Source organism: Chiloscyllium punctatum, chromosome 43, assembly GCF_047496795.1.
Source record: "Chiloscyllium punctatum isolate Juve2018m chromosome 43, sChiPun1.3, whole genome shotgun sequence".
Lineage (NCBI taxonomy): Eukaryota > Metazoa > Chordata > Chondrichthyes > Orectolobiformes > Hemiscylliidae > Chiloscyllium > Chiloscyllium punctatum.
Genome location: NC_092781.1, coordinates 20428787 through 20454202, shown reverse-complemented (window position 1 = coordinate 20454202; position 25416 = coordinate 20428787). Strand labels below are relative to the sequence as shown.

Here is a 25416-nt window from a genome sequence, read left to right as displayed (position 1 = left end):
ACATCAGTTTCCCCCAGGGTTTTTTTTCCAGTAAATGTATAATTCTTTCTCGAATTGGATCTTCCAAAATGCATTACCTCACATCTGCCCTTTCTCCACCCAGCTCTCCAATCTATCTACATTCAGCTGTGTTCTCTGACGGTCCCCTCAACCTTCTGCTACTCTACCAATCTTAGTTTCAACTGCAAACTTGCTAATCAGACGATCTATACCTTCCTTCAGATAATGTAGGTATATCACAACAAACAGTGGTCCCAGGACGGATCCCTGTGAAACACCACACAGAACAATTGTCCATTTTGAGAAACTCGCTTCCATTACTACTCTCTTTCTACTGTTGCCCAGCCAGTTCTCTAATCCATCTAACTAGTACACCATGAACCCCTGCGACTTCACCTTCTCCATCAGTCTATCCCATCAAACGCCTTACTGAAGTCCATGTATATGACATCTATATCCCTTTCCACACTATCAACTTTGTCATTCCTCAAAGAATTCTATTATGTTTGCTAAGATGTGACCTTCCATGCACAAACCATGGAAGGTCTTGTGTGGAGTCCAACTTGTTTTACCCTGGAGTCATACTAGTTTTATTTCCAAAACAGGACTTTATAAAATGCCACAATGATTGGCTGCACACAAATTGAATGTTGTTTTGAATAAAGTACAATCTATCCACAAATATAAATTTGCAAACGCAAATTAGCACCTCACATTTATAGGTCAGTCTGTGCGAAAGATACGCAATGTGTGTGTGCGTTTGGGGGGGGGGGGGAGGGTGGCGTGCGAGTGAGAGAGAGAGGATGTGTATGTTTGTTTCCGTGTGTGTGAGTGAGCAAGGGAGATCTTGATCTGTCTCTCTGAAGAGGTAAAATTGGAGGCAAAGTAATGGAGTATTAGATGTGGCTGGCAGCTTCTTGAACAAAAAGCTCGTTGCGGCTGGTGACATATGAAGCAAATATGCGGATGCTTGGGATAATACAAAAGAAGTAGTCATGGAGATCTTTAATCATGATTTCGAAAACAAAAATAGAGAATGGTTTTAATAGCCACCATAAAGAGTTCATGAGAAAGTCTTGCGATATTTTCTTACACCATTCTGTCATGAAAGCATGACATCTTCATTGTATAACTTCCTTTTTGCCTGATGGAAATGATGTTGTGACTTTTCTGAGTGGAGTTTCCTGAACGGGGAAACAGGACACAAAGAGTGAGAATGTGACATAGTGACTGAGGGGAATATATTGAAGGAATGAAATAATTGAGATGTAGTGACTTTGGGGAGTGGGATGTGTTGACTGAAGATAACAACTGGAAGAAATGCGATATAGTGACTGAGGATAATTCCATGTTGCAACACACAATAATATCACTCAGTGAGCAAAGGGTGTGGAATGAAGTGTCTGATGGGAATGGATTGTATTAAGTCAGATGGTCGGTGTGGACTTGTTGGGCTGAAGGTCCTGGTTCTGTACTGTAGGGAATCTATTCTAACCTAAGAAATGGAGAAATAAAAATGCTAGTTTTGGAGAATTAAAGTTTCTGAACAACAGTATTCCAACCCAGAATACAGCACACTGCACTTTCTGCACCCACTGGACGCTGATAACAGACCACACTGGGCTTCATCTCGAGTTTCAGGTGGCTGGGAGATCGCTCTGGAATTGCCTCGAGGCCAAGAAATCACGCTGAGACCTTTGCAGGCCGAGGGACTACCACGTACCACAAGAAGACCACCACGCTGATGCAGAAATTGAGGGGTTTGGAGTGTACTGAATTAGTGCATGGAGGGTGCAGTGACTGAGGGGAGTGGGATGATGTGCCTGAGGGATACTGTCTTCCTTGAATAAGGAGAGGGAGATGGTGTGACGAAGCCGGGTTGGGTGCTGTGTCGGAGAGGATAATGAATGCATTGACTGAGGAAAGTGCCTTAAGTGACGAAGGGGAATATGATGCTTGGCTTGGCATTTGGGTGTAATGACAGAGGTGACTGAGATTCCATAACTGAGGAGAGGCGATGTGGTTATTGAGATGTGTGTGATGCAATGAATGAGGACGCGGTCGCAAATGCAAAGACTGAGGTGAGTAGGACGCATTGACTGAGGTGAGTGTGAAACAGTGACTGAGGGGACTGAGATGGGGTGTGTGAGGACGTGACGTTTGACTGATGCAGTGTTTTCCAATTACACATCAAGGTGAGAGAAGGTGAGTACCAGAGATCAGGTAAGTTAACTGAATGGTGTGGCTCATCGTGATAGTTATATATTATTGGGCTATTCTCCTTTTGAAATGTCTATCACAGCATATCCAAACTAACTTAATCATAGAGTTGGACAGCATCGAAACAGACTCTTTGATCCAATTCGTCCATGCTGACCAGATATCCTAATCGAGTCTAGTTTGCCATTACTAGTCCAATATCCCTCTTAACGTTTCCTAATAATATTCCGATCAAGTTACCTTTTAAAAGTTACAATTGTATTAGCCTCCATCACTTCCCCTGGCAAATGAATCCTTTACCCACCATTCTCTGCATGAAAACGTTACCCTTTAGATCCCTTGTAGATTTTTTTGCCTCTCACTCAAAATCTATACCCTCCAGACTCCGCCATCCCAGGGAAAATATCTTGTCTATTTACACTAACTATGAATCACATCAATTTTTAAACTCTACACCTCTACACACCTCTACACAATTTTTACCTCAGCCGCGGATGCACCAGGGAGAACAGCATCAGCTTATTCAGCCTTTCCTTTTAGCTCAAATCCTCCAACCCTGGCAACACGCTTGCAAATCTTTTCTGAATCGTTTAAAGTTTCCAAATATCCTTCCGCTAGGACGATGGCTAGAATTGCATAAAATATTCCAAAAGTGGCATAACTAACGTCCTGTGCAGCCACATCATGACCTCCCAACTGCAGTACTCAATGCTCTGACCAATAAAGGAAAGCATACCAAATGTCTTGTTCACCATCCTATCTACCTGTGACTCCACTTTGAATGAACTATGAACTGCACTCCATGGTCTCTGCGGTCAGCAACACTCCCTAGAACGTAACCATTCAGTTTATAAGCCCTGCTCTGATTCGCCTTTCCGAAATACAGTACCTCACATTTATCTAAATTAAACTTCATCTGACACTCCTCTGTCCATTGGCCCATCTGACTAAGATCCAGTTGTGCTCTGAGGTAACCTCCTTCGTGCACCACGACAGCTCCAATTTTGGTGTCATCTGCAAATGTATTCAGCATACCTCCTATGATCACATCCAAATCGTTTATATCGGTGACTAAAAGCAGTGGAAAGATCACCCCTCCTTGTGGCACACCACTGTTCACAGGCCTCCAATTTGAAAAGCAACCTTCCACTAACACCCTGCATCTTCTATCTTCAAGCTAGTTCCTTATCCAGATGGCCAGTTCTCCCTGCATTCCATGAGATTTATCCTTGCTCACCAGTCGACCATGAGGATACATTTCAAATGCCTTACTGCAGTCCATGTAAAGCATATCCACTGCTGGGCCTTCTTCAATGCTCTTTGTTACTTCTGATAAATTAATTGCATATATTTCAATGCAAGAGGCCCAACATTGAAGGTAGATGTAGTCAGAACATGGTTAGGGACACGGGACTGGGCTAAGATAGCAATTACAGAGACATGGCTGGGAGATAGATATGACTAACACCTAAATTTTTCAGGATGCAAATGCTATAGGAATCATAAAAAGGTGGGAAGAGACAAGGAGGAGCAGCGTTTTTGATAAGGGATAGCGTAATGGCTGAACTTTAGAAGGAAATTCCTATGAGTGCATCCAGGGAAATTATTTCGTTGGTATTGCGAAATAGAACAAGGATGAACACCTTACTGAGATTGTTTTCTCGATCCCACCTGATAGTCAACGTGAAATTGCGATGCAAATTTGTAAGGAGATCTCCGTTATTTGTGAGAATAATAGGGTGGCTTTAATTTGACTGGGAATACCATGGTGTTAAGGTTTTAGATGGAGTCGAACAGTGTGGTGCTGGAAAAACACAGCCAGTCAGGCAACAATTGAGGAGCAGGAGAATCGACGTTTCAGGCATACGTCCTTCATCAGGACTTATACCTCAATCGTCGATTCTCCTGCTCTTCAGTTGCTGCCTGACTGGCTGTGCTTTTCCAGCACCACATTTTCGACTCTAACCTCCAACATCTGCGGTCCTCAATTCCTCTAGGATTTAGATGGAGATGAATTTGTTAAGTGTGAATAAGAAGATTTTCTGATTCAGTATGTCGATGTACCTATTAGATAAGCAGCAAAACGTGACCTACTCTTGGGAAATAAGGCAGGGCAGGTGACTGAGATGTCATTGGGGCAGCAATTTGGGGCAAGCGGGCATAATTGTTTTAGTTTTGAAATAGTGGAGGAAAATGATAGACCAGATCTAAAAGTTGGAGGTCTAAATTGGAGGAAGGCACTTTTTGACCCTATCAGCAAGAGCTTCCAAAATTTGATTGGACCAGATGTTCGCAGGTAAAGGTACAGCTGGAAAATGGCAAGCCTTCAGAAATGAGAGAACGACAGAACAGAGACAGTATATTACACTTAGAGTGAAAAGCCGGTAGCTGTAGGGAATGCTGGGTGACCAGAGAAATTAAGGTTTTGGATAAGAAAAGAAAGAAAGGAAATGTAATGAATAGACAGCAGAGATCGAGTGAATCCTTAGGGTGGAAAGACAGGAGGAGTATACTTAAGATGGAAATTAAGAGGACAAGAAGGAGACATTAGATAGCTTTGGCAAACGGGTTGAATGAGAATCCAAAGGGGTTTTATAACTATACTGAGGACAAAAATGAAGGAGAAAGTGAGGACTACGGATGCTGGAGTACCAGAGTTGAAAAATGTGGTGCTGGAAAAACACAGCAGACCAGGCAGCATCCGAGGAGCAGGAGAATCGACGTTTCGAGCATACGCCCTTCTTCAGGAATGAGGCTGGTGTGCCAAGCGGGCTGAGATAAAATGTAGGGGGGGGGGAATTTGGGGCAGGGGCGCTGGGAGTACGATAGGTGGAAGGAGGTGAGGGTGAGTGTGTTAGGCCGGAGAGGGGTTGGGAGTGGAGAGGTCGGTAAGAAGATGGTAGGTCAAGAGGGCGGTGCTGAATCGGGGGGTTGGGACTGAGATAAGGTGGGGGGAGTGGAAATGAGGAAGCTGGAGAAATCTACATTCATCCCTTGTGGTTGGAGGGTTCGTAGGTGGAAGATGAGGCGCTCTTCCTCCAGGCTTCGGGTGGCCAGGGTCTGGCGATGGAGGAGGCCAAGGACCTTCATGTCATTGACGGATTAGGAAGGGGAGTTAAACCACGGTGCGGTTGGGTTGGTTGGTGCGGGTGTCCGAGAGGTGTTCCCTGAAACATTCCGCAAATAGGCAGCCTGTCTCCCCAATGTTTGTGTTTGTGGCAGTCCTTGCATGGAATTTTGTAGATGACTTTGGTTTTGTCCATGGGTTGTACTGGGTCTTTAAAGTTTGTTAGTTTTTGTTTAAAAGTGTTGGTGGGTTTGTGTACTGCTAGGATTCCAAGGGTTCTTAGTAGTCTGGCTGTCATTTCTGAAACTTCTTTGATGGTGGTTAGGGTTTCTGGATGTGTTTGGTCTGCTTGTCGTGGTTTGTTCTTGAGGAGGCTGCGCACTGTATTGAGTATTTCTTGAATACGTTGTTTCGGTGACTTTCCTCTGTTTTCCGAAATTCGTCTGTGTTGCAGTGTGTGGTGGCTCATTGGAATAGTGTTCTGATACCGCTTCGTTTGTGTGTATTGGGATGGTTGATGGTGTAGTTGAGTATTTGGTCAGTGTTTGTCGGTTTTCTGTAGACGCAGGTTTTTAATATTCCGTTGTCCTTTCCTTCGACTGTGACATCCAGGAATGCGAATTTGTTGTCGGTTTCTTCCTCCTTGGTGAACTTTATGCCTGTGAGGGTGTTGTTGATGATGTTAAATGTCTCTTCTATCTTGTTTCGTTTTGTGATGACAAAGGTGTCATCTACGTAGCAGACCCAGATTTTTGGTTTAATGTTTGGCAGGGCTGTTTGTTCTAGTCTTTGCATTACCGCTTCTGCTTTGAATCCTGATAGCAGAGATCCCATGGGTGTACCGTTGGTTGTTTGTAGACTATGTTGTTGAAGGTGAAGTGGGTGGTGAGGCACAGGTCCACTAGTTTCATGATGTTTTCGTTGGTAATGTGATTGATGGTGGTTGGGGTGTGTGTGACGGTCTCTTCTAAAAGTGTGGTATATGTTTCCTTTGCCAGGTCGATGTCAAAGGAGGTGAAACGTACTGTTACTTCGAATGAGATCATTGCTTTGTCTTCCTCTATTTTGGTGTTTTTGATGACTTTTAGGAATTCCTGGGTGGAGTGGATGGAGTGCTGTGACTCTTCTCCTAGGTATTTCAGTCTTGCGTGTAGTTCTTTGGCCAGTTTGTAAGTTGGTGTTCCGGTTAGTGAGACTATGGGTCTGAGGGGGGGCTCCTGGTTTATGGAGTTTTGGTAGTCCGTAGAATCGTGGGGTGTTGGTTCCGTCGGGTTTCATTTTTTTGGATTTGAGCCACAGCTGTTTGTATTCCATTTTTTCTCTGAAAATCAATAATGGTCATCCTTAGGCTCGAAGTTTCAAATATTCCATTGCATTTAAATTCCACAATCTGTGGTATTCAAAGTCAGCTGCGCAGAGTGTTATTTTGCTCTTGGATTAATAGTGTAGCGTTAACATGATCAGTTAATCGGATCCACAAACATATCTCCTCTGCTGAAAACACACAAAAAAAGAAAATAACGTCTGTTTTGGGCAAAGAGACAGAGCCAACGTAACAGCTCGCCTTTCTTCAAAATTAGAAATTTGTGCCTTTAGTCTGTTGTAAATTATATTGCATGTTTTGGTTTTAATGCCTCTTTGCAAAACAAGCACAAAATTGCAATTCATGCCTAATTCTGGTGGTTTCTCGGACGTTGGTGCAAAAATTACCATACGTATCCTTCCACCATGTGTGAGATACAGACCACCAGTCAACAATCCACAAGCCAGGGACACAGCCAGACAGAACGGATTCAAGATGATCCAGGTAATGATTACAGACGCTCACAACATACTACACAAATACAGACAAGAAATTGCGCGCCAAAAATCGTTAATTTCAAAAACCACCAATCAGGAATGGACCCGGACCATAGAACAGGCTGTCACCATAGGACAGAACAGGACCACACACTGCAAACAAACGGCACTAAAAAAAATGGCCAAACTAACACACAAAGAATAGGACACCACAACACACACCTGGGTTAAAAAACTCTCCCACAGACAGGTCATAGACACGGAAAGAACAATACTGGCCAAGGGACTCAACTACAACCACAGGGAGCCAAGACAGCAGATTTCCTAGCAGCACTAGAATGCACACTCAGGAACAATGGACTGACAGAGGAGACATAACAAACTGTGAGACAAAGTATCGTACCGCTGATAACAAGAAAAAAACAAACACATAACCTCAACACCAAGGAGGGGGAAGCGCTAAAATCACTAAGAAACGATAAGAACATAATTATACTACCAGCAGACAAAGGCAGAATGACGGTCATCCTGGACAAAGCAGAGCACATGCAAAAAGCACAACAACTACTTGCAGATACCAACACCTACCAAAAGAGGGAGTTTGACCCCACCCCACAGCTCCCCCATAGGATAAACAACACAATGAGGAATCTACAAAAAAATGGACAGATAACCAGGTCTGACCTACAAAGAATGAAACCTGAAAGCAACAACACCCCCAGATTCTATGGACTACCCAAAGTGCACAAACCCGACATCCCACTCAGAACCATAGTATCACTACCAGGGACACCATCACACAAACTGGCCAAAGAACTACAAAAGCAACTGAAATACCTGATCAGCGGATCCAGACAATCTATACAATCGACACAGGAATTCTTGGACATCATCAGAAATATACACATAGACAAGGAAGAAACTATGGTCTCATTCGATGTAACGGCATTGTTCACCTCCATCGACAAAACACTAGCCAAAGAAACAATAGCCAACCTGCTGGACAGACATAACAGACAACAGGACGTTGAACCTATCAACAAAGACGGCATACTTAAACTACTGGACTTGTGCCTCACAACACGCTTCACATTCAACAACCAAATATACGAACAAATCAACGGAACACCCATGGGCTCACCGATCTCTGGACTCATAGCAGAAGCAGTAATGCAAAGGTTAGAACAAACAGTCTTACCACAACTTCAAACCAATCTCTGTGTCAGATACGTGGATGACACCTTTGTAATAATTAAAAACACAGAAATAGAGAACACACACCGGATCATCAACGCCACACTCACAGGAATCCGATTCACTCGAGAGGAAGAAAAGGACAACCAACTCCCATTCCTACACGTGAAGGTACAGAGAACACCGAACGGAGAATTCACCACAAAGGTTTACAGGAAAGGGACACACACAGACCAAGTCCTAAACTATGAAAGCAACCACCCCAACACACACAAACGAAGTTGCATCAGGACACTATTCGAAAGGGCCACAACACACTGCAGCACATCGGAACTACAAAAAGAGGAAGAGGAACACCTTTTCAAAGTATTCGCCAAAAACGGATACCCTCGCAATTTCATCAACAGATGCCTAAGGGAGAGACAACGGAACGAGGACATGCCGCAACCCAAAGGACTAGCCACACTACCATATATCAGGAGCATTTCTGAACTGACAGCCAGACTACTGCGACCACTAGGACTCATAACAGCACACAAACCAACAGCCACGCTCAGACAACAACTCACCAGAACAAAGGACCCGATACCCAACATGAGCAAAACTAATGTAGTGTACAAAATCCCATGCAAGGACTGCAGAAAACACTACATCGGACAAACAGGAAGACAGTTAACGATCCGTATACACGAACACCAACTAGCCACGAAACGACACGACCAGCTATCCTTAGTAGCCACACACACAGACGACAAGCAACATGAATTCGACTGGGACAACACTACCATTATAGGGCAAGCGAAATAGAGAACAGCCAGGGAATTCCTAGACGCACGGCACTCATCCACAGACTCTATCAACAAACACATCGATCTGGACCCAATATACCGGCCACTATAGTGGACAGCTCGAACTGACAACCGGAAGCGGCAGAGACAGGCCACTATAAATGCCGGAGGAAACATCACAGAAGCGCTTCACAGGAGGCACCCAAGCACTGAGGATGTCACCTAGACAGGGGACGAAACGTTTGCAAGACAAATTCCCAGCTCGGCGAACAGAACCACAACAACGAGCACCTGAAGTACAAATCTTCTACCAATCTTTGAGCTCCCACACTCATCTGGTCACATTAGTCACAGAGGCAATACACCTGCCTGCAAACGCATGTGGGTAATTTGGTCATGCGTGACACTTTACCACCTCCCTTTCTTCATTCCGATTGATTGAAGGACCAGCAGATCCGATTAGTTCTTCCAGTTACACGCCTACCTCCTGTTAGGCCGAATTTGCTCTCAATCACACCGGCTGATTTTATTTTTTATATGAGCTGGAAAATGCACAACGTTTCATGTTTGTGATACTGCTACACAATTCCAGGAGTGAGGGTAAGCTTTCACCATGAGCTAAGAAATGAACATGTCGCAGCTCATAGACTCGGAACTCAAGCTCCTTGACAATTGAGTTTGCAGTCAATCACCACAACGGAGAATGCTGAAAACTGGCTGGCAGATTTACCATGATGTACGGTTCCTGTCCGAACCGATGACTCCTGCTCCTCGGATACTGCCTGACCTGCCGTGCTTTTACAATCTCATATTATGGACTCTGATCTCCAGCATCGACAGGCCTCACTTTCTTCTTCGTGTCAGGGGATGCTGGAGGAATTGTAATGTGATCAGCGAGATGAGTCTCACTCAGTATATTTACCGTAATTGGGGCTGTTAACCTGGGCAATCAGCGAGCCCTGGCTGACAGGTATAAACAGGAGATTCAGATTCTCCTCAGTTTAGGGGACTGACTCTGCTGGCTGAGCCACAGTCAGTGTTTTACTGTTACTGTTGGTTTCTGCTCCTGAACTGGCTGTATTATTTAGAAAGATTGTTAACTATTATTCCTTTAGTGGTGGATGATTTCTGAACTCCTGATGCACATAACGTGTTTCAGGTATAACTTAGTTCTCATTAGTGAACCGTTAGCTCACTGGCTGTGTGTTGCAGCCTGTGTGTTACTCTGTTCTCTTTCATTTTTGAGAAAAGGACAATACTGATTTTGTGGCAGAGCTTTGCCGCTTGGACTTCAGTTTTACTTTGTGTGTCTGTGTGTGTCTTCACTTTTTTTGTTGTTTGGAAAGAGCCCTTGCGAAAATACATCTTACCAGATGAGTTGTTCCAGTAGGGAGGCCTAGCCCTGGGACTTGGCCTCTGAAGATTGAACAAGAATCTTTGTGCTGGGAGTCTAGCACTTGCTGTACCTTGGAGTTTGGGAGAAGGCCGTTCTTTCAGGAGTGGACCAAACCCCTGTGAGTTAACTGCACCTTTACAATATACTACATTCATGTGAGTGGGCTTGGTTCTCCAAGGATAGGCCAGGACTCCATGGAGATCGAATATCTGTGTGCTGTAGGGTGTGCAATTGCTGCCTTCGGGAGTGGATCTGCCCTCGGTTGTGGACTGTTTTTAGCAACGGACTCTGCAGTTTGGAGTGTACTCTATTTCCGACAATGCACATTGTATATTGGAGTGGACACTGTTCTTGCGAATGGACTGTACATTTTGAAGAGAACTGTCTATGCTAATGGACTCCATGTACCAGAAAGGACTCGGTTCGTTGGTAATAAACTCTGTCATGTGGTTTGTTGGGGTTATCACCTTCACTGATTTATGTGTCCCTGAAAGCTGTCACACTGAGAGTTAGAGAGTGGGTAGGCCATCCTGTGATCCTCAAAGTTGGTAGGCTGTCCCGAAATTTGGAGAGCGAATATGCCACTCTGATGACAGCCACTCCGAGAGCCAGAAGATGGGTAGGCTGTTCTGAGCGCTGTCGTCCCGAGAAGGGTTGATCGGGACGGGCTGTCCTATAGTTGGTCGGAAGGTGTGTCAGAGCAGCCGAGAGCCAGAAGGCCTGTAAAGACAGTCTGTCTTAGAGGTGGTCAGAAGCCGCTGAAAGCGGTTAGGCAAGCAGAAAGGTTGGTAGGCCAAACTGACCACTGTCATCTCAAGCAAGGACTGGAGCGCGCTCTTTTCGAGGTGGTCGAAAAGTGTGACAGGGCCGACCGAGAATTGGAAGGGGCATGGGGTGGACCGAGAGCCGGAAGGTGCGTAGGGGCATGCTGCCTTAGATTGCCCAGTAGGTGGAAAGGAAGGTGGGTGGACATGCTGGGTTTTCTGAGTGTCGGTGTTGTATGCTCCGTTTCTTACATAATTGGACTGTCTTATATCTACAAATGTCATTGTTTCTGTTTGCAATGATAGATACTGGGATTTGAGGTTTGACCTCATTTCCCTGAAACTCGGTTGAATGTCAGGGTTTGGGGCTTGGCTTTGCCATTTCTCTCCCTTGTAAAATTGCTCTTCCTCTGCATACAGCTATAAAAGTTAATTACTTTGTAAATTGTGACTTGTTTAATTAAATTAAAAAGAAAAGGAGATTCAGTGGCCTCTCAATCTGTCGGACAGAAAATCTTTGCTGGCTGTGCCACAGTCAGTGTGTAACTGTTGCAGTTGGTTTCTGTTTTTTTGTTGTTGTGTGTGTGTTGGGGTTGGGGGTGGGGGCGGGATCCTGATTCCTTAACTGGCTGAAATATTTAGCCAGCTTTGTTAACTGGTCTTCCTTTAGTGAGGACTGATCTCTAAATTCGTGATGCACAGTGTTTCAGGTATAACTCAGTTCTCATTAAGGGATTGTTGTTTCACTGGCTGGTTACAGTCTGTGCTTTTCTCTTTTCTCTGGACTGTCTTGTATTAGAAAATATCATTGTTACTGTTTTGTAATCATTGAATCTTGGATTTGAGGTTCCTCATTTCCTTGAAAACTGTTTGAACTGTAGGCTTTGGGGTCCGGCTTTGCTGCTCCTCTCCCTTGTACAATTGCTGTTTCTCTGTATACAGCAGTTAATATTCACTGTTTAGCAAACTGTGAACTGTTTAATGAAAATTTAAAAATAAATAAACAACATATTCTGGGTTTGTGCTCACTCCACAAAACCAACTTCTTCCAGCTGGATCAGTGTCATGTGAGCATAAGCGAAGTGTGAATTGATGACAGGTTACTTGCCTTTGTGGAAGGCGATCATATTTAATTCAGTATAAGAGAGGGAGTCTTTAATTCAGCGGAGCAGAGAGAGCATTATGTTAAGGGGCAGAGAATGTGGTTAATAGAGTAATAGAGAAAAATCTGAATAGAGTGTCATGAGGAGTATGTTGAATGCAACAGAACTGGAAGACGCCAACTGCAGGGCAAATATTAGGGTTAAATCGAGCGTGGATAGAATAAAATGGAGAATAGAAGTGAGAGACCTCATTCGAGAGCAATTAGGTGAAGGTTGAATAGGGAGATAGTGTTTAAGATTGTCATGTGCGTGGTTTAAATAGAGTGGGTTCTTTTGACAGCAATTGTGAGAGGAGTAAATGGAAAGCAATAGGGACAGGGTTTCAAAATGCTTAACAGGGAGAGGTTTTAATACAGTGGAAAACAGAGATAGTTAAATACGTGGAGAGAGAATCAAATCCAGATCATTATCGGGTGAAGTAAAGGGTAGTTGTGGACGACTAACAACGACCCAACGGGGAGGGGAGAAAGTAAGCGGCAGGGTATAAGACCCATGAAGACAAAGAAAAGCAGTTTAAACACGTGGGTTGGGGGGGAGAGAGAATGGCAGAGTAATCGGGAGTGCATAAACCACGAGAAGATCATGGATGACAGACAGGGATATAGAGATGATTGAATGCTGCGAAATAGGGAAGAGGTTACGTTAACTGAGGTGAATATCCAGTTTCAGTACGTGTCACGGTAGGGGAATGGGGATGAGCTACCAATAAATGATCTCATGCATTCAAATTTTCAAACCACAGAATTGAGCTTGAACTCTCATTCCATCCATCACAATAACTACTTGCATACATTTTGCGTTACATCCCACGATGACCTCTCTCGACCTCACTGACTGCTCCCTTCGTCCCTATCCAGTTGTCATTTATTTTCACACTCGCCCACCCTTTCCACACCTTCCTTTTCCCTCCTGTATCAGCTCTTTCATGTAAAACAGTGTGGACTCATGTTATGCCCATCTTCTGCTCTTGTTCCCAAATTGGAATGGAAAATTGCCTTCCACTGTTCCTCTTTCCCATCTCATCTTATGCACCAGTTTCAAAAGGTTTTTTTTTCATTCAGTCCAGGGATGAGAGTGTTGCTGGCCAGCGCAAACAATGATTGCCCATCTAATTGTCTGTAAGGCAGTTAAGTATCATTCACATTGTTGTCAGTCTTGAGTCACATGTCATCCTGACCAGATAAGGAGAACAGTTTCCCTCTCGAAAGGAGACGGGAGCCAACATTCGACATTGGATTTATGATTAACATTGGCTCTTTATTTCCAGACTTTCACTGAGGTCAAATTCCATTGTGAGATTTATTCCTCCGAATACTACCTGGATCTCTTCATTAATAGTCCAAATGGTAATTTCACGAGGTCATTGCCTCGCCCTGCTGAATGGACTAATTCTGTGTAACAGACTGGAGACGGGACGGAATTAAAATCAAAAGTAACTGCTGTAAATCAGAAACAAAAACAGATATTGCTGTGAACCCCCAACCCGTCTGGCAGCAACTTCGAAGAGAAATCGAAACTGAATGGCTCCTTTTCCAGTGCATCAAATTGGAGAAGGAACTGAATAGCGTCCATCTATCCCAGTCTTGTTGGGTGTCTTTAAGTCAACAGTACACTCATTCAATCATTGAAAACTAATCAAAGCTTTGACATTTGAATTTAAAAGACAATCTGTCCGTGAAATCACCAACTCTCTGGCTATATGTTCTCCTGTAGAATAGTATTTTATATAGGGCCCTTTGCCTTATTCAAAATATTTCAGCTGTTCACTCAATTCGTAGGATACATCCGGGTGCGTTTTACACCGATAACCAGTGAAATCGGCAAACCTTTGGTAGATAATGTAGGAAGTCACAAAGTTCTAATATGGTTGGTATGACGAGATAATATAGATAAACTGCCCCAATTCTGGATAGGACATTATGATATCAAGACTTGGAGAGTACCGTTTTTGGAAAGTGACTGGGTAGGTCTGGCAGCCTTGTAAAAAGCCATGTTATGTTCAGTTAGAGGACAAACGGAAGGGAAATGTTGTTAAGCTTATAAAATTCACCGTTTCAGTCAACATAGTGGGTAAGTGAACTGATTCGACATCTTTAAGAGCAAATGACTTGTAACGATATAAAACTTAGCTCTGACTATTTCTGAACACCACATTTTTGGAAGGCTGGGCGGGTTTCCTCTGGTTGCTCCGGTTTGCTCCCACGGTCCAAAGATGTGCTAGTTAGGTGAATTGGCCACGTTAAATTGCCCGTCGTGTTCGGTGAAGGGATAAATGCAGGGTAATGTGTTTGCCGGGGGGCGGGGGGGGGGGGTGTATTGCACTTCAGAGGTTCGGTGTGGACTTCTTGAGCTGAATGGCCTGTTTCCACACTGTAAGTAATCTAATCTAAACATGGATATGATATAGGAGGAGATTAAGATGTATACGGACATGACAAAATGTAATTCAGCCCCTTAAACCTGTTCTGCCATGCGGTGGCTTATGTGTGAGCTAACTTCTTTTTCCTGCACATCTGCCTTATCCCCTAATACCTGTGCTTAACAAAATGAATCGCTCTCAGATTTAAAACTAACAACTGATCCAGCATTCATGCCATTTGTGCCAGAGAGTAACAATCATCCACCAGCTGTTCTATGTCGGAGTGCTTCCTGAACCTCTCCTGAACATACTGACCTGAATTCTCGGACAAAGTCTCATTGCTCTAGAATACTCAAACAGTGAAATTAGATTGTTTTTATCCAATCTGGCTCTTAATTTCAAGAGAGACAAGGCCTGATTTGGACAGCCTCTCCTTAGACCTAAATCCCGAAAGTCTAGGTATCATTCTTGCAAATCTACACTATTCCCTCAACGGTGAATACATTCTTTCTGAGGTGTGCTGCTTGCCTCTGCTCACGGTACTCAATAGATCTGTAAAATGTGATTTCTATAACTGCAGCATTATTTCTGTGGTCTTATATGGGAATAGATCTTCACTGTTGACGGCAGCATTTATTGCCCATTCCAGAACGCACCGAAGAGTCCACCATGTTGCTGTGTGTCTGGAGTCACACGAGGTCAGATAAGCCAAGGATGCAAGTTTCCTCCCCGAAAGCACGTTATTGGAACGTTACTATTTGATTCTTTCATCTGGAATATACCGAGGCAAGCTAATTAATCAGTGGGTCGGCCATTTCCCTATAGACACTGACACTATATCCTGTAATATTCATGTCCATAAAATCTAATTCACTTGCTTACTTAGTGGAGTTCATTTTACACGAATAGTGAGACGAGGTTTATAATCTTTAAATTACAAGGTAGATAGATATCCAATTTTACAAAACGCGTCTCTCCCTCTAATATCCCCGAATGACCTTACAGTTCTGAAATGTATATGCCAATTCACGAGTTTATAATCCTCGACGTCAGCTCCTCAAATTAGAGTTGAGTGTGTTCTTCCTGATTCCAAGGTTTCTGCTTCTTTGTCCTGATATTTTCTGAAGTGCACCTGGAAACTCTCTAATTTGAGTGGCTTTCTTTTTAGCTTTGAGGTGGAGTTGCCATTCTTGGACATGGGTGGAAAATGTCAGAAGATACATGACACCCAATTATGGTGCTGATGAAGGGCTCTTGCCTGAAATGTCGATTTTGCTGCTCCTCCTATGCCGTGTGACCTGCTGTGCTTTTCCAGCAGCACTGTAATCTTGATCAGATTATCGCCGTTTCACTTTATTTGAAACCGCAAGCTTTAGTTGGAATTCCAATGCTCTTTTAGCAAGTTATCCAGAACATTTCTGACTTCAGTATTTTGGTGCAACGATGTATTTAGTTTAATTTAAACTCTGTTTCTATCTCAGGGCAGGTGTTACATCAGACAGTACTGAATACTTTAATTTTCCTCTGCAACTGACCGGTCTCAAAACAAATTACTTCCTTTTTAATATCTCAGTTCCAGTGTTTCATTAAACGCAGTTCAATGCAATCAATCAAGATAATGGGTTTCTGTCCGCCGGCCTGCCACACCAACACGAGGAGTCCAGTTCCATTTTCGCATGCTGCTTCCGGAGACGTCACTGATGCAATCTTCCTCCACCGTCAAAACACAAGCAAATGAAGACAATGGTGAAAGTGAGTGAGAAGGGAAGAAAGAACGATGTGACTGGACTGGTGATGAAAGTCAAATATGCTCAGAAGCCTCGATGCTGCCAACACTGCCAATGCTTGCCATCGGAAAACAAAGCAAGGGGACGTGGGAAATTGGCCAGTGCTCGAGAGTGTCTCCTGTGAAGTGAGACGAGAGAGCCTGGGATTGGTTTCATTCAAATCCACCGCAAACAAGTCGGTGTTAGTAAATGATCACTCTCTCCTGCTGGCCATCGAAGGAACGTGCAATCTACACGTGAAACTGTTGCTCCAAGAACACATGGAGACTCTTTAAATGAAATACACAGTTTGGACAAAGTTGAAGATCCTCTTTGATTCTCCATGAAACTCGAGGGAAACTTTCAATGTGAGTGTCAAAAAGATCATTATCCTTAAATATGTTCTCAAAGCATGTGGAATATATGCCTGCTGCCGAAAATCTGGGTCGATGTCACGGAGGATCTTAAAGAAGTGAAGAGCCAGGAAGACCTTCTAAGAAAATATCCTGATCCATGGTCCACACCGTGGAGCAAGACGAAGCATGGTCCCTTTTGCCTTTCTATAAAGTGGACAAGGAGAGCTCTGTGCTCAGAACCTGAAGGCAGAAGACGGCTCTGTAACGTTATCTTAGTCTGACATGCTGAGGATTAGAAATTCTTTCATGCCAGACTGTATGACATGAAGCCCACAGACAGCACAGCCTCGTAGTCATTCCTCCCAACCATGTCGTTCTAAGGTGACAGCACATGGGAGAGGCTGCACCAACCGTTTTCCCGGGTTGAGCTGATAAAGACCGTCGAGTCCTCAGAAAAGTATAGGACTACTGGAAGTGACGGATTGCCAGCCAGATTTTATTCTGATTCTGAGAGACGTGATTGGCCAACATTTGCTATAAGTGGACAACAAGTGTCTAAAAGGTAGCCTTTGTGAATCCGTGAGGAACGGTATCTTTCTCCTTCACTGAACATCAGAAAAGGGAGAGGGATGACAGACGACCAATTTCCTTGCAGAATGTAAATTGAGCCGTCCTACCTAAGTTCATCACCAACTGGATCAGTTCTGCATTGAGCTCAGTGTTTCACCCTGAACAAACATGATCTGTACTGGCAGCACGATTCCTGAAAACCTCTCACTTCCCAGGGATGGAATCGCACACATGCAGGACAGGGGACATAGGAGCCTGCATCATCAGCCTCGACCAGGAGAAGGTCTTTGATAGGGTCTCATACACATATATGTTGGATGTTCTTTTCAAACTGTGCTCTTGGAAGGGAATCCACAAATGAATGCGACTGGTCGACACAAAATTATTAGTGCAGCGTCAATCATTGGTTGGGAATGAGAAAGCTTCCTGATTAGATCGATAATCAGGCAGGGCTGTCACTCTCACTTTTCCTCTCTGATTGTTGACCTGGATCCATCTGATTAATTTTTGAAAATCATACTGGCGTCTGTTCCTCTTCGGCAAATGACTATCCATTGAGAACTTTTTAGTTACGTTCCTCAATCCATCATCGCTCATTTTTACATTATTTCTTTACTTAGATTCAGCACCCAGGTTCAGACTGAAATTCTTCATTCTTCATTTTAATAAACATTTCAAGCATTTTATGATCACTCTTCCCCAATGCTTCCAAAGTGTTCAGATCGCACAAGATCCAGAATCAGCACCAATAATTCATACGTCTAAAACCCTTCCTCCTGGCACCACTGTTTCCAGCCACGCGCTCATCGTCCCAATGAGTGGGTAGAGTAACAAAGGTTCAGCTTTTCAATTTCTTGCCGATTTGCTGAATTTTACTTATGGGAGTTCCTCGCTGTTTATACTGTTATTGCCATGTGTCCAGCCAGCTGGACGTCATAAAATATGAATTCCCTGATAATGGCTGTTAATCTAATCCAATGAGGGAACAACGGCTTAAAAAAAGAAGCATGAATGTCCGGGATATTAAGATGCTTAATGTCTGACTGAATGATAGGCCAATGGCAAAGGGTGCAAGTAAAGGGGGATTAATGACAGGATGCCGGCCTTTAAAGAGAGTTCGTTACCAAATATTGTGTGTCCTTGTGCACCATGACTTTGGCTGTTTACTTTCCAACATTTTCGCTCCCATCCCTGTCACACCTTAGCCAACTCCATACCTCAATGTGTGTTGATTTGCTGTAGAGGCATTGTCGACTCCAGGCACAGTTGAGACAATATACCAGCCTATACTGTCAAGTCAAGACTGATGTTTCTGAATGAGTGAGTCAGTCTTTTTAGCCTTGTCCACTGCTGCCATTTGAAGTTAACACAACACCGAATTGACTTTACAAATACGGAAAGACAAAAGCTACTCAGAAAATTTGAGTCCACAACCATTTGAGTGCAGCAGCGACTGACCAAATGATGGCTGGAAAGCAAGGATACAATGATGAGGGATTGAACTGATGACAATGCAGTGCTTAATTCGTCAAAATTAAAACGGTCTGAGATAAGAAAAATTTTCAAGGTTGCAATGAAATATGTTGGCACTGAAAGGGTGAAAAGGCATAATTTTGCCTTTTTGATTGGACTAGCATAATCATCCAAAAAAATGTCGATGGGTGGAATCTTTTCCAGACTGAACTGAATGAACAATGCCTCACTCTTATCTACATTATCTTCCACAGACATTACTGTGTACTTTCACCCACTGAAACTGTCCCACTCCTTCTCAGTGTTCCAATGTCCTCATTGTCTTTTAGTGTCACTGTATTTTCAACAAACATGATATCATCTTCTCATCATTTATTGAGATTCTAAATCCCGGTGTCTCAAGAAATGATCTTCACTTATACCTGAATGGCAACATGAAATGACACATTTATTCCTACTCTGTTTTCTGTCATATTCCAGTTCTCACTTGAAGTCTGAATTCCCTATCACTGCAGGCCTCATTGATAAATTGGAATCCGGCTCAAATATCTCCAACATTTGACAGTTATGCGTCCTTTTGCGTGCAAATCCCTCCCTGGCCTCACATCCCCATCTTACTTGAAATTGTTGCCTCTGAACATCAGTCAGATGTTTTAGGTTTCTTCTCTGTACATGTGCAGTTCACTCCAGGGAACAGAGAATAAATCATGCCCGTGTGCACCTGTAAAGATCGCGTGTGTCTCAAAATCAGTTCTAACGCATGTGCAAGGCACTCTTGTCCTCGTCTGAAGATCTGTTTTTATTGGAGCTTTTGGAACCGTTAAGAATTATTTTATTCCAGAATTAGAATGAGAATTCCTACTCTCGTGAAACAGGTCTTCAGGACAGCAAGTTCATACTGACACACCGAACAGCATCCCATCCAGACCATTTCCCCCTGAAAAATTCACCTCACTACACATGCTAAATTGCTTGTTTAGCATGGCCAATTAACCTAACGTACACATTTTTGGTTTGTGGGAAAAGGACTCACTCAGACATGAGGAGAGTGGACAAAGTCCACACCAACAGCTGCCCTAGGCTGGCATTAAACTGGGATATCGTGTATTGCAACGCAGCAATGTTGACCACGACGCCACTGTAACACCATGCTACCCATGGTGAGTTATTTCCAGTGAATTATTCTACTTATCTCAATTAATTCCGGAAGATTTATTTGATTCAGAATCTGTATCTTGCAAGGTGAGGAATTCTATTGCGCTATTGGATTTGGCTATTGACAACCACATCAAGCCACACTGCAGGGAACCCCACTGCACGAGACACTCTCTGTCCCAAACACACATTCTTACATACTCGCACACCCATGCAGATCCTCTCTCATACACAGACACTCTCATATGCATACAATTACACTTCCCACTTTCCCTCCGACTCATGCACACTCTCACAGCATTATAACCCATCAGACTAACAAACACTTAACCAAGCCCACACGCACACATATACACACAGTCTCTATCACATGCACGCACACTCATGTTCACAAACTCACGCTGCCTCTCTTGCCCTCGCAGACATATGAGTTTATGGGGTCAATTTGTTTCTGTACAATCATATTTTAGTTTGCTCAAAAACTGCATGAATCCATGTAAAACTCCGTAAATTCCACTTTATTAATAGAACCAGACTAACTCAGCATTGGGACACAGACAGGCCTCACAACTCAATGCATTGTCTGAGCTGAGATGACACTTATTTTTCGAAGAGACACGTTGCTTGATAATGTTATTTAATCGACGTCCTGCGTTTTACATATCAAGAAAACAGAAAGTAACACATCCCATTCTAAAAGTTGAATGACTTGATATAAGATTGTTTAATGTATCATCACATCTTCATGACACTGCACATATTTGGATATAAATTCTGTGTCTTATGGTCTTATTCTGCATGACCACCTTTGAAAGGTGATGGGCACCAAAAGCAATGTTTCCAAATAAACCTTTTGGACGATAACCTGGCGTTGTGTGATTTTTCACTTTGTCCATTCCAGTCCAATACCAGCACGTCCAAATGATGGCTACTCAAACAAATAAACATTCATGCAAATAATTGACAATGTTTCAAATTATTAAATGATTCTCCCGATTGGCCAGAGTGATAGAAATTTCCGAAAAACATCCACCAATGTTAAAAAGCAAGGTTTGCATGCAGACAGATTTCTTGAATTTTCTGAAGGCTTTCTGAAGAGATCACCTACTACTCTAGTTGGCGCCAAGTCTCCCCAGTATAGAGGAGACCAGAGCTAGAGCAATGAACGCACCAGATGAGCTTGCTGGATGTGTTGAAAAATCATCGCCAGTTGTGAAATTATCCTTTAGGCCCTTGGATAGAGATGAGGGAGGAGGTGTGGTTGCAAGTCTTAAACCTCTTCCCTTGGCAGGGGAACGTGCCGGGAATGGCTGCTGGGTTGTTGGTGGCTGCAGACCTAACGGGAGAGTCGCGGAGAGAATGGCCTATGCAGAACGCAGAGAGGAGCGGGGAGGGAAATATATCTCTGGTGGTGGTGTCTGCTTGTACGTGCTATAAATGGCCTTGGAGACAAAAAATTATGTAGTGGAAGGGGAGGACACCGGGTTCTATCCTTGCTACGCTTGAAGGGGTGGGGTTCAAGGAGTTATGAAAAGTGGAGAAGATGCGCTTTAGAGACTTATTGATCACGTGAGATGCGAAAATGCGTTCGTTGAACTTGTCTATTTACGCGATTCATGCCCCTCCTTGAGCAAAATATACAATTGACTTCTGAACTGTTGCTGACACCAAAGCAACTGCGTCGTTCGGGAGCAGAAAGAATCCCACTGTTAGATTACAATTCAAATGCATTTGGCATAAGGTTCGTAGCAGTTTATCAGCAGCACATAACCCAGACTCCAAAGGTTTGTGGTAATCCAGAAGAACAGTGAGCGACCGTTGAAAGTACGTTTCTCCAGACGATGTTTGTCAACATGACAAGCTGCAGCTGAGCTGGTGGCATTGCGATTGAAATTGCATGTGTCCAGACATTGTGCTTAATTTTGGATATCAGAGCAAATGATTAACTCGAGTATGCGCGTTCGGGAAAGTAAATGCTTTTTTGTTGAAAAGCTTTGCAACGAAAGGAAATACTTCACACGATCGTGTGGTCGATATGACGCAGAAAATGAACAGCCGCTGTGGTTTTGAGCTCTGGCAATATAGGGATTTGCTTTCGCCTCGCTAACAGCGTTATTCGGTTAGCTCAGCTGGTTGGAGCGTGGTGCTAATCTCGCAAAGGTCGTGGGTTCAATCCCCACACTGAGCATGCGAAGCAATGGCGTGGTTAGCAGTGCGGTGTCAGGGGTCGTCGTGGCATTTTACTTTCACTGTCTGCAAGAACTTGTCACATGATCGCTTGAGATGTGTCTTCGTTCGAAAGTCGACCATCGCTGTCATGAACATCAACTCGCTCGTCCATGCCGGATCTCTGCTGCGTTGCTGTATTTCCAAACAACGTGCTCCACGAATCCACGATGCAGGAAGCCTCACCCGCGCAATAAAACATTTGACAGGGTTAGACGCACGACTTGATCGCCGTACCCGTGATGATTGGTGGATGTTGTCTGCAGCAAATCAATCAGTCTCAATTGTGTCCACAATCAAATGCAAAACATGAAATATATGCAGTTTAAGCAGACCAGGCACAGTCTCGGAGGAGAACCAGAGTTCAGGCTTCAATTCAAATCAAAGCTTCGTTCATGTTATTTTCCTGGATCTCTGTTAATACTTGTCAAACGACTTCCAGAGGGAATTCACCCTCATGCTTGCTCACCTCTTACGCATCCACACTGGATTTGTCATATCACCAGCAACATCATAGCACCATTAATAAAAGCAAATTACTGCGGATTCTGGAATCTGACACAAAAAGATAAAATGCTGGAAAATCTCAGCAGGTCTGGCACCATCTGCACGGAGAGAAAAGAGCTGACGTTTGGAGTCTAACTGAACCTTTGTTAAAAATTAAAAAAGGGTGAGAATTAGGGAGCTATTTATACCAGGCTGACAGGAGGTGAGTAAAGGCTTCAGATGCAAAGGTGATAATGACAGTGCATGGAGTGATTAAAGGGAGATTAGGAGCCGTGAATGAGGCAATCTGAAGACAGTGCTATGTGACAAAATATGTGGGGGATGGGTGAAGCAGAGACAAAATGGAAAAGAGGGGAGAAGGGTAGCAAAGCGGGAAGAGGAGAGGAAAAAGTTATTGAGAGAGTGGGGAGTGAGAGAAAGAGAGACAATCAAGAAATAAGAGGTACAGAACAGTGAAAAAAACACAACTGAAAAAGATAAATAAAATAATTGAAATAAAATTTCCTGAAGTAGTTTGAATTCAACAACTTCAGACAATTTTACTTCGTTTATTTTATTTATCTTTTTTATCATTTCACCTGCACTATCTTTGGTCGAACTCGTCCATTCCAAACAGATAGCCTCAACTGATCCAGCCGCGATTGCATGCACTTGAGCCATTTCTCTCGAAACCCTTCCTTTTCAAATACACGTCCAGATTCCTTAAAAGTATTGGAATTATACCATCCATCACCAGATCGTCTGGAAAGTTATTGCAGAAACGCACCACCTTCTGCGTGCACCGTTGGCCCTCACTGCCTTTCGAATTCTCACCCTCCTGCACCCCCAGATTTATACCCTCTCGTTTTGCAATGCCCCATCTGACCGAAAGGAAGTCGTCTATTTACCCGATTCATGCCCTCATGATTGGAAAACCTCCGTAAAATCAGCTCCCAGCCTCTGACGCGTGAGTGCGTGTTCAGCCTGTAAACGTTTGCACCTTTTCCATTTTCAAATGGAGGATGTAGCATGGTGTCTGAAGCAATCATCTTAGCAGCTGATCTGTCGCTGATAAACGCTGCAGGAAGGCGTGATAACTTGCAAAATATGCTGTCAAACGAAGATTGCACAAGCAATATGAGTCCTTGAGCAAAACGTACAATTGACTTCTGAGCTGTTGCTGACACCAAAGCAACTGCGTCGTTCGGGAGCAGAAAGAATCCCATTGTTAGATTACAATTCAAATGCATTTGTCATAAGGTTCGTAGCAGTTTATCAGCAGCACATAACCCTGACTCCAAAGGTCTGTGAGTATCCAGAAGAACAGTGTGCGACCTTTGAAAGTACGTTTCTTCAGACGATGTTTGTCAACATGACAAGCTGCAGCTGAGCTGGTGGCATTGCGATTGAAATTGCATGCGTCCGGACATTGTGCTTAATTTTGGATATCAGAGCAAATGGTTAACTCAAGTATGCGCGTTCGGGAAAGTAAACGTTTTTTTTGTTGAAAAGCTTTGCAATGAAAGGAAACACTTCAGACGATCGTGCGATCGATGTGAAGCAGAAAATGAACAGCCATCGTGGTTTTGAGCTCTGGCAATATTGGCATTTGCGTTGGTTGGTTAGCTCAGCTGGTTAGAGCGTGGTGCTAATAACGCCATGGTCGTGGGTTCAATCCCCACAGTGACCATGCGAAGTGATGGCGTGGTTTGCAGTTCAGTGTCAGGGGTCGTCGTGGCATTTTACTTTCACTGTCTGCAAGAACTTGTCACATGATCGCTTGAGATGTGTCTTCGTTCGAAAGCCGACCATCGCTGTCATGAACATCAACTCGCTGGTCCCATGCCGGATCTCAGCTGCGTTGCTGTATTTCCAAAGAACGTGCTCCACGAATCCACGATGCAGGAAGCCTCACCTGCGCAATAAATCATTTGACAGGGATAGACGCACGACTTGATCGCCGTACCCGTGATGACTGGTGGATGTTGTCTGCAGCAAATCAATCAGTCTCAATTGTTTTCACAATCAAATGCAAAACATGAAATATATGCAGTTTAAGCAGACCAGGCACAGTCTCGGAGGAGAACCAGAGTTCACGCTTCAATTCTCTATATATGTACCTATACACGGTGATTTTATCCAACCATTTCTGTTTTAATTTTAGTTTGTCCTACACGTTTCTCCTGCAGATGCCTGAAACAATGATTTTCTTGTGCATCAAACAATTAAGATTCTGCAATCGGTGACTGTAGCGTTAACATTGTACGATGGAGTTTTTTGCAGAAGGACTTAGTCATGACATTCCTTGTGCGTCTTACATCTGGAATGACAACCACGAACAGCTGATAATGTCAACATTTAATTCTGATCAGGTTTTGCAATTTCTGTCCTCAAAATGTTAAAATATTAACGTTCTAATATCAAAACCAGACTATAAATATTTTATTGATCCAGTCCTTTATTTTCTCGTAGACCTAACAATGCGATCAAAAGTCATCACGCTGACATCATCACCTTCTGAAGGTCACCACTGAAAATTAATGCTAATCCCTCAATATTGACACCCGATGAGTGAATCATAATGAAATAACCTTCACGCGTACCAGTATTGCTGCCTGACCTATAGAATGTTA

At 43.5% G+C, this 25416-nt stretch overlaps 1 non-coding gene across 1 annotated transcript; it reads left to right on the top strand.

Annotated features, from left to right (window-relative positions):
• Positions 1-24399: 24399 nt before the first annotated feature.
• Positions 24400-24473, top strand: trnai-aau (transfer RNA isoleucine (anticodon AAU)). The gene has a single exon. It is a non-coding gene; the product is annotated as a tRNA-Ile (tRNA).
• Positions 24474-25416: the final 943 nt, after the last annotated feature.